Source organism: Galeopterus variegatus, unplaced genomic scaffold (genome assembly GCF_000696425.1).
Source record: "Galeopterus variegatus unplaced genomic scaffold, G_variegatus-3.0.2 Scaffold529, whole genome shotgun sequence".
NCBI lineage: Eukaryota > Metazoa > Chordata > Mammalia > Dermoptera > Cynocephalidae > Galeopterus > Galeopterus variegatus.
The window spans coordinates 614,304-623,672 of NW_007726640.1; positions in this window are offsets into that span (position 1 = coordinate 614,304).

Genomic DNA, 9,369 nt, shown 5'->3' on the forward strand with positions numbered 1-9,369 from the left:
ATAGGTGAAGAAAATAAGCAGCCTCAGCTGTATGATCAATAGAACATTATTCAGCATTTGAAAATAATGTTTTTGAAGGATAACATTTAAAAATACACATGATGTAATGTTAAATGAACTCTGAGCCTCAGTTTCCTCATCTGTGAAATGGGATAATAATAGTATCATCTCGGGCCGGCCTGTGGCTCACTCGGGAGAGTGTGGTGCTGATAACACCAAGGCCATGGGTTCGGATCCCATATAGGGATGGCCGGTTTGCTCACTGGGTGAGCGTGGTGCTGACAACACCAAGTCAAGGGTTAAGATCCCCTTACCGGTCATCTTTTAAAAAAATAAAAATAAAAAAAATATAATAGTATCATCTCCTAGGGGTATTGGGAGGATTAATGAGATGATCATGGAAAGCACTTAGCACAATGCCTGGCAGAGGGGAAGTACTTAATAAAGGGTTATGGTTAGGGTTAGGCTATTAGAATTATCAAGTGTAGAAAAAAGACTGGAAAAAAATACACCAAATTATTAAGAGAGGTTAGCCTTGAGTGTAGATGAGTTTTATTTGCTTTTTTTTGGCTTTTCTGTGTTTTCCTAATATTTTTCAACAGACAGAACAAAACTGCAAGTGTCAGGACCATCTGGGGGTCCCAGGCTCCCCCACCTGATGAGTAAAACCATTGTCCTATAGTTATTAATGTCCAAACAAGAATGCTCTGAGCCAGTGGATCTCACCTGGGAGCAATTTTGCCCTCAGGGGACATTTGGCAATGCCTGGAGATATTTTTGGTTTTCCCAAGTTGGGGAGGGAGGTGATATTGTCATCTAATGGGTGGTGGTCAGGGATGCTGCTCAACATACCACAGTGCACAGGGCAGCCCCCCAAGTATCTGGTCCAAAATGTCAGTAGTGCCAAGATGGAGAAACCTGCTCTGAGGCTTCCCACTTGAGTGTGGATTCCATAGATCTCCCCTCCCCAAAGATTTCTGGAAACTCAGGGGGGCTTCTGTGTTGCCATGAACTTAGCTGCTGTGCGTCCTGTTGGTGGCTGAAAGGCCATGGCTATTGCTGCCCCTGCTCTTGCCACCCAGAGGCTGGCAGAGCCAGGCACCACCATGCCCAAGAATGGCAGAACCAGAATACTATCGCCAAGATGTGCAGTGGGATAGCCTTATTGCTGCTCTTGCCAAGAAAGAAGAAGAAAGAAACAGGCCCCTGGAAAGGAGCACAAAACACTGTTTCCTTTCCCAGGCACATAACCCTGCCAGGTGGCCGAGTACAGATGAGTTCTCCTAACAGTGGCTGACATCAGTGCGGTTCTGGGCTGCCAGTTGCTTCTCTGGGATAGCTCTTTCTGTCCGGCTTCGTGTCTGGCCTCTGAACCCCTCAAGAGGCACAGGCTTCAAGTGACTTCTCCCCAGAGGTTCAGCAGCCCCTCAGCAAATCACTTTACACAAATGGATATATGGGACAGTGGGATCCCCTAATCCCACCAGCGGAAGCTTCTGAGCCCCAACTCCTGAGGCTCCTGTCTCATCAGTCGACAAACGTCTTGGTTGGATGAGTGAAGGAAAGCTCCTGCCACCTCTCCCTCTGCTCCAGCCCCAGGAGCCTTCTGCTCTCCCTCATGTGCTCCTGCCTCAGGGCCTCCCTGCTTGCTGTTCTCGTCGCCTGCTACTCTCTTCCCAGCTGTCCATCCTGGCTGGCATCTTCTCTTCTAGGTCTCAACTTGAACATCGCCTTCTCAAAGAGGCCTGCTCTGCAGCCCTGCCCCCAGGTATTCACTAGGACACCCCCCTTTTGCCCTTCAAGGCATGGATGACTGTTGCAAGTGACGTCGTGCTCCTGCCTCAGGGCCTCCCTGCTTGCTGTTCTCGTCGCCTGCTACTCTCTTCCCAGCTGTCCATCCTGGCTGGCATCTTCTCCTCTAGGTCTCAACTTGAACATCGCCTTCTCAAAGAGGCCTGCTCTGCAGCCCTGCCCCCGGGTATTCACTAGGACACCCCCCTTTTGCCCTTCAAGGCATGGATGACTGTTGCAAGTGACGTTGTTGATCTATTGATTTGCCCTGCATGGGCACGGGGCCTCTGTCCCTCAAGTTCACTCTTTCCCTGTTGCTGTGCGGTGGCTGGCACACAGTAGGGATGCAGGAAGCATCTACTGAATGAAAGAACTAATGACAGAGGCTTTGCAAAGGAGGCGAGGACCGAGGCAAGGCGATGGGGCTGATGGGAATGTGAGCTTCAGGGGTGGAGATTGGAGAGTCTCAGGCTGAAAGCTTGGACTCGGGCGAACCTGGTTCGAATCCCGGCTCCCCTAGTTAGGAGACGCTCGATGCTGGGCAACTCGCTGACCTCTGGGAGCCTTCTCCTGTAAGTGGGGAGAAGTCCTTCCTAGTCCTGCGGCTGTGGGAGGGCGGATGAGGTGGACTGCCCTGCACACAGTAGGCGCCAGTTAGTGCCCCTCCTGGGAGAGAGAGTCCCAGTTGCAGGGCAGGCGTGGACCCGCCAAGGGGCACCGTGGAGGCCTCCACGTCCCCGCAGGCCCCACCCCTGTGGTTTGGGGAGCAAAACTCCGCCCTGCTGAGCTCTCTGTCTTTTGGCCTAAAATTAGCTCACAAATTCCTTGGCTGCCTGGCTGGTGCTTCCAACCCACAATTCAAACCAGATGTTTCCAGCTGTCGGGGCCCCGTCCCCCTTGGCCAGCGCCCACGTGTGTCCAGCTCAGGGAGGTCGCACTCAGCCCTGGAGCGGTTAACCCGCCGCACGACTCCTGAGCCCCGGCTGGGCGGGGGTATTGAGGGGTGAGGCGAGCCCTGGGTCTGCATGCACAGGCCTCCAGAAATGGGACCTCCAAGGAGTCGAGACCACCCCTCGCTGAGGCCTGCCAGCCTGCCCACTGTCTGGGGTGAGAGTGGGGTGGCTCCTTGCTGTGCCCTTTCTATCTCATAGCCTTATGGAGCACCTGAGGTATGCCTCGCTTCTGTTAGCTGCTGCTAATATTCTCACGAGAAGCCATTTTCACAAGAACCCAGAGAAGTGGGCGTTGTTATTGCCCCCATTTTACAGATGAGGAAACTGAGGCCCAGACTGGTTGAGTAACTAAGCCCAAGGTCACCCAGCTTGGAGGTGGCAGAACCCAGATGTCCCTGACAGGCACGTGGTCTTGGCTCAGCCCAGATGGGTCTTACTTCCTTGCCCCAACTCCCACGTGGCCCTTTCTCACCTGGGGGGTGAGTCTGGGTGTCCTGGAAGACTCTCTTTGTGAGGCTGTACCCGGGGCATCTCTGGGCCTAGGGACGGAAGGCTGGCTTAGGACAGTTGCCAGGAGGAGGTGGCTCATCAGGAGCCCCTGGGCGCCGAGTTTCTGGGTCAGAAGCTGGTGGTTGGGTGTGGAAGGAGGTGAGGGGAGGGCTGGGACCCGTAGGACCTTCATGAGTTCTTATGTGGATCCCCTTCTCTCCCCAAAGATGGGACGCTGATCTCTCGGTTAGGGTCCTCAAGAGAAAGGATATATGTGTGTGTGTCTGTGTGTGTGTGCGTCCATGTGTGTGGGGATGGCGAAGATGAGCAGGGCTTGGGGCAAGGAGAGGAAAAGTAGTTGCGAAGGGTTAGCACAGGGCCTTCGTCACTCACAGGAAAGCAAAAACCCTGGCCGATGCCCACCGAGGCCCTCCAGCCTCTGGCTCCGGTACCCTCGGACCCCACGTCCTCCCACTCTCCCCTCGCTCACTCTGTGCCAGCCATGCCCGCCTCTTTTCCACTCCTGGAAAATACCAGGCAGCCCCAGCCTCGGGGCCTTTGCACCCGCTCTTCCCTCTGCCTGGAAATCTCCCCTCTGCTCTGTTCCCTGACGTGCTCTCTCACCTCCTTCAGGTCTTCACTCAACTGTCCCCCCTTCCTGTATAACTTTTCTTCACACTACCCACCCCGTCTAGCACAGCACGTGCACATTATTATGTTGTCTTTTCAATGCAAGCTGCACAGGACAGGGATTTTCACCCATGTTGCTTTCTGCCGTAGCCCCCGTGCCTGGAAATTGTCTGGCACATAGTATGTGCTCCATAAGCATTTGTCGAGAGCGGGAAAGGAATAAAGGAAGGGAACTGGGGAAGATAGGAAGGAGGGAGGGAGGGAGGAGAAGGGGAAGGCATGGAGGGAGGGGAAGATGGGAGAGAGGGCGGGAAAGATGGGAGGGGGCTTACCTGAGTGTTTGGGTAAAGCGCCCCTGAGGTTCAGCCCCAAGCCCTCCCCGCTTCCTCCTCCCCTCCAGCCCCTCCCCTGTTCACACGCTGGCAGGGCCCCCGTTTCCACCTGAGCTGCAAAGGGTAGCCGCAAGCATCATCTCCATTCATTCTTGCAATGGGGTGGGGAGGCTCCTGGGGAGTGACTGTCCCGAGGGCACCCAGTGGGCAGAGCAGGAGACCGAGGCCAGGTTTGCGCTTGGCAGCGAGTGTTTACATTCCTGCCTGGCCGAGATGGCTTCCATGTGGGGCTGATGAAGCGGCTCCTTCCACCGGGCCTGGGAATGTAAATGTTTACGAGGGAGTGTGCAGCTGGCCAGGCCACCATGGCCACAGGAAGCTCCAGGACCCCCGGCCCTCTGGCTGTGGGGTGTCCCCCCAAAAAAGAGAAGGATGCAGGGTTCTTTATTTTTTAAAAGAAAACATTTAACTGAGTCAGAGCCTATGTAAAGTATACAAATCTGAAGTGTACAACTTGATTTTTCCATATGTATACACCCTCTCACCATGACCCAGGTGTAGATGTCACGTACTTCTAGCCCCAGAAGGTTCCTGTGGCCCTTCCCAGTCAGCAGCCCCATGGGGTACTTCTGACTTCTGACCCCATAGCTTAGTTTTGCCTTTGTTCTAGAATTTCGTGTAAATGGAATTGTCTGGTGCGTGCTCTTTTGGGTCCTGTTCTTGTGCTCAGGGTGTCTGTGGAACTCACCCACACTGGCTCCTTTTCGTTGCTGGGTAGAGTTCCATCATATGGACATGTCATGGTCTGAGTATTTGTTCTCCTATTGGTGGACTTTTGGGCTATTTCCAATATTTTTGCTAGTATAAATAAAGCTGTATGGACACTTGTCTTTATGTGGATGTACGTTTTCATTTGTCTTGGGTAAATCCCTAGGGGTGAGATTGCTGGGTCATATGGAAAGTGTATGGTTAACTCTATAAAAACCACCAATCTGTTTTCCAAAGTGGCTATGAGATTGTTTCCTCCCACCAGTGGTGAGTGAGCGTCTGGTCATTTGCTGTATGTAGGAGTGGGGAGTAGTTCTTGAATCAGGTGGAAAATTTATAGAGAAGCACAGAATGTTAGAGCTTTGAGGAACCTCCTCTTACATTTCCTGGTCTAGTAAGGGAAACTGAGGCTCAGATTACCCAGTGCGTGGTGGGCAGAGACAGGAACTAATGCTGGTCTCCCAGTTTGCAAGCTCTGATCACTCCCTGGTGAGAACAGATGAGTAACCAGTCTTATTTCCCAGAGGAGGTCTTGTGCCAAGCCCTTTCCTGCCCCAGGGCCTTTGCACTTGCTGCTCTCTTGGCCTAGAAGCTCTTTCTTCCTGTTCTTGTGTGCCTGGTTCCTTATATCCTGCAGGTGTCAGTTCAGACACCTCTCCAGAGAGGATGTCCCTGACCACAATGGCTAAAATAGCTGCCAGGCACCTGCCCCATCCCCTTCCAAGCTACTCCCTGTCTCCTCATCTTTTTCATTTCCTTAACAGTACTTTGAAGTGTTGGGTTATCTTCCCTATTTGCTTGTTGACTTGTTTCTCATCTGTCTCCCCTACTAGGTACTCCCTGAGGTAGGGACCTGGTCTGTTCTGTTCCCTGCTAGCCCCACAGTGTCCATGAAGGAGCTGGCACAGAGCAGGTACCCAGTAAATATTTGTTAAAGAGACCCATGAACAAGCAAAATAATGTCAGCGTATCCCCAGTCAATCCTATCGCCTCCCTGGGCCTCAGTTTCCCCATGTATACCATGGGCAGATTGGACTAGAATCATTTGGCCAGTGGGTGGGTATTTACTGAGCATCTACTGTGTTTCAGCCATGGTGCTGGGGATACAGTGACAGAAAATTTCCCGATTCTGGCCTGAGAAGCTCACTGTCTAGAGACCCATGTAAATGAGCCATTATAACCCAGCATGCTCAGGGCTCCACGCTGGGAGCCCAGAGGGTGCTGGAGCAGAGAGAATGCTGCTAATCTCCTTCCCCAAAGGCTGGAGTTCAGGGACAGCTCTCTGGAAGTGGTGCTGACTGAGCTACAAGATGCATAGGGGGCAGCCAGGCAAGGGAGCATGGAGGACAGTCTTCAGGTGGATAGAACAGCCCGAGCAAAGTGTGGCTCTGTCTCATTCGCTGCTGTCTTTCTGTGCATTGCACAGTTCCTGACACATGCAGATGCTCGGTAAATAGCTGGGGCATAAGTGATCATGTCTAATTTACAGATGGGGAAACTGAGACCTGGGGAGGTTTCACAGCACACCTCGAGCTCTGGCCTCCCTGGATGAGGCCACTCTGCCTCCTTGGAGTGCCAGAAGGAAGCTGCTCCGTGGGTGTCCCTCTGAAGGCCAGGCCTGTGCTGTGATGGGGCAGCAGCCCAGCCCTCTCCTGCCACATGAAAGATGTGGGCTATTTTTGCCTGGAAGACAGGCCTCAGTGGCCACAGGGGCTGTGTAATTAGAAGTGGCCCTGGGTTCATGAGGGGTTGGAGCTAGGGACTGTGGTGGACCAAGCAGCCGCCCCAGGCTCAAATGGGGAGGACCCTGGCAGACACCCGAGATAGAATGGGTTTTTCCCTCGCCCTCCCTGCCTCCTTGGCCATGGCTGCTAATTGCATGGTGGGCACAGGGTGGGTCTCTGAATTGCTTCTGGGCTGGGTAGAGGGCCTGGGTGCTGCTCTGTGCCTCTGAAATTACAGGCTGCAAGTGAGTGACACAGCCCACTCCATGCCATGGACCTGCCCATGCCCAGTGGAGCCGTGGAGGTGAAGCCATGGGGAGCATCCAAGCGGGCCCCATGACTGGTCCCAGAGCTGGAAAAGGTGGAGCGTGAGGCTCTTGGGATAGGTGAAGAGCTGCTGGAGCAAACCTCAGAGTATTAGCTGGCCAAAACCTGAAAATGCAAGAGTGGAGGTCAGAGTGGTCATTCATACGGTAAACAAGCATTTATTAAGCACCTACTGTGTTCCAGGCACTCTCCTAGATGCTGCTGTTATGGCAGTGCATAAAACAGGCAAACTTCCTGGTCCCCACGGACCTGGCTCATTGACTCTTGGATGACAGTAATCTCCAGGAGCTGCCCTGGATGTGCTGTGTTCCCATCTGCCTCAGGGCCTTTGCACATGCTGTTGCTGTTGCTGGGACCCCTCTTGCTTCCCTGCCTTCCTAAACACCTCCTCATCCTCAAGAGTTGCTCTAGTGTCACCTTCTCATGGAGGCCCCTTTGAGGCTTGGGACCAGACTAGCCCCCGGCACATGCTCCCGAGGCCCCTGAACTTCCCCTCCTGACTCTTAGCCTAGTCTGCAGTTAGATGCTCATTTGCTTGTTTACTTGCTGGTTGCAGGTCTCCCTCTACTCTGCAGGCTCTGCGCCTCTGTTTGCTCATCACTGCCTCCCAGAACCTGACTTGGGGCTGGGTGCAAAGTAAGAGCTCAAGAAATATTTGTAGAATGAATGAAATTTAGAATGTTAGAGTGTTGGAGCCTTAGGACTGGCAGGCTCGTGGTGAGCATCTCGTCCAACTCCACATTTAGCTGCAGCCCAGAGAAGGGCAGTGATTTGCCCAACTGCCCATAGTTGGTGTTTGAGCTGGGGTTGGGACTCAAGGCTCCTTTTTTCTCTGGTCAGTGACTGACATTGTTGCTGTTCTATCCTCAGATTATGGGTTGAGATGTTCAGTTTAAGGACAGCATTGTGTCTATGTGTGTGTGTGTCTATGTGTGTGTGTTGACATGATCTGGCAGCCCTTTGACAGGACAGATGGAGGTGGTAGAGGGGCCAAGCTGTGGGAAATGGGCTCCTTGGGGGTGGGGGGGCTCACAGGCCTGATGGTCCCATTTCCAGATGTTCTGACTTAGGGGCTGGGGCAGAAGAAAGGACTCTAACCCTCATCATGCTATTGGATCCTGGACAGGTCCCACCACCATGAACCTCAGTTTCCTCATCTGTCAAATGGGCTTCACTTATTCATTCGCCTCTCCCCAAGCATGTGGGGGCTGCTGTGTTTGACACACAGCACTAGGCTCTACAGGGGGAGGAAAATCCAGGGCTCTGGAGGGTGGGTGATTCTAGCTCCATGGGAAGCAAGGAAAGTAATAATGAAATTCAGCCTCAGTGTGGAAGACAGAATAGTTTCCCCTGCCCCAAGATGTCCATGGTGTAATCCCCAGAACCTGTGAATGTGAGTATGTCACTTTACATGGCGAAAGGAATTTTCACATGTGGTTAAGGATCTTAGATGGGGAGATTATCCTGGGTCATATGGGTGGGCTCAATGTCATCATGAGACAAGGGTCCTTAAAAGGGGAAAAGGGAATTGGAAGACAGAACCAGAGAGATGGCAGCATGGGAAGGAATCAGACCGCTTCTGCTGGCTGTGAGGATGGAGGAAGAGGCTGGCGGCCACGGCACGTGGGCAGCTTCCAGAAGCATGAAAATGTGAAGAAACAGATCTTTCCCCTGAAGACTCCAGAATGAACACGAGTCCTGCTGACACCCTGATTTTCAGCCCAGTGAGACCCATTTCGGACTCCTGACCTCAAGAGCTATAAGATAACAAATGTGTGTTGTTTTCAGCCACTAAGTTAGTGGTATTTTGTTACAGCAGCAACTGGAATTGAATACCGCTGGGCCTGGCCAGTGCTTTTTATATTGTTGAGCATGTTCATGCTCACGAGCTCCTCTGATTTTGCCAGCAGCCTTGTGAGCAGTGGACTTTTTATCCCCACTTTATAGATGTGGAGACCGAGTCTCCATGTACAGCAGGACATGGTATAGGCAGTGTTTGAACCCATGTCTGTCTGCCTCTGGGCTCACTCTGCCCCTAAAGGAGGAGCACAGGTGGAGGGGAGGGGACTCAGAGGGACCCCTCATGCTGGGGCATCTGTACTGGGAGCTGGCCCTGTTCCTGATGGTTGTGCCTCAGCCTCCTCAGACTGCTGGGTCATGGCTAACCTCCCTGGTAGTGGGCCCTGAGGGAGGTCTTGCTGCCCTGCCCAGCTGATGTCTGGTCTAGGACAGGTCAGATAGGGATGGGACACCCCCTGGCCATCTTGAAGTGGGTGCAGCTGCTACAACATGTCTGTGGGCAGCCACTTGCACCTGCGGGTGTATGTGCGTGACTGTGTGCGTGTGTGTGTGTGT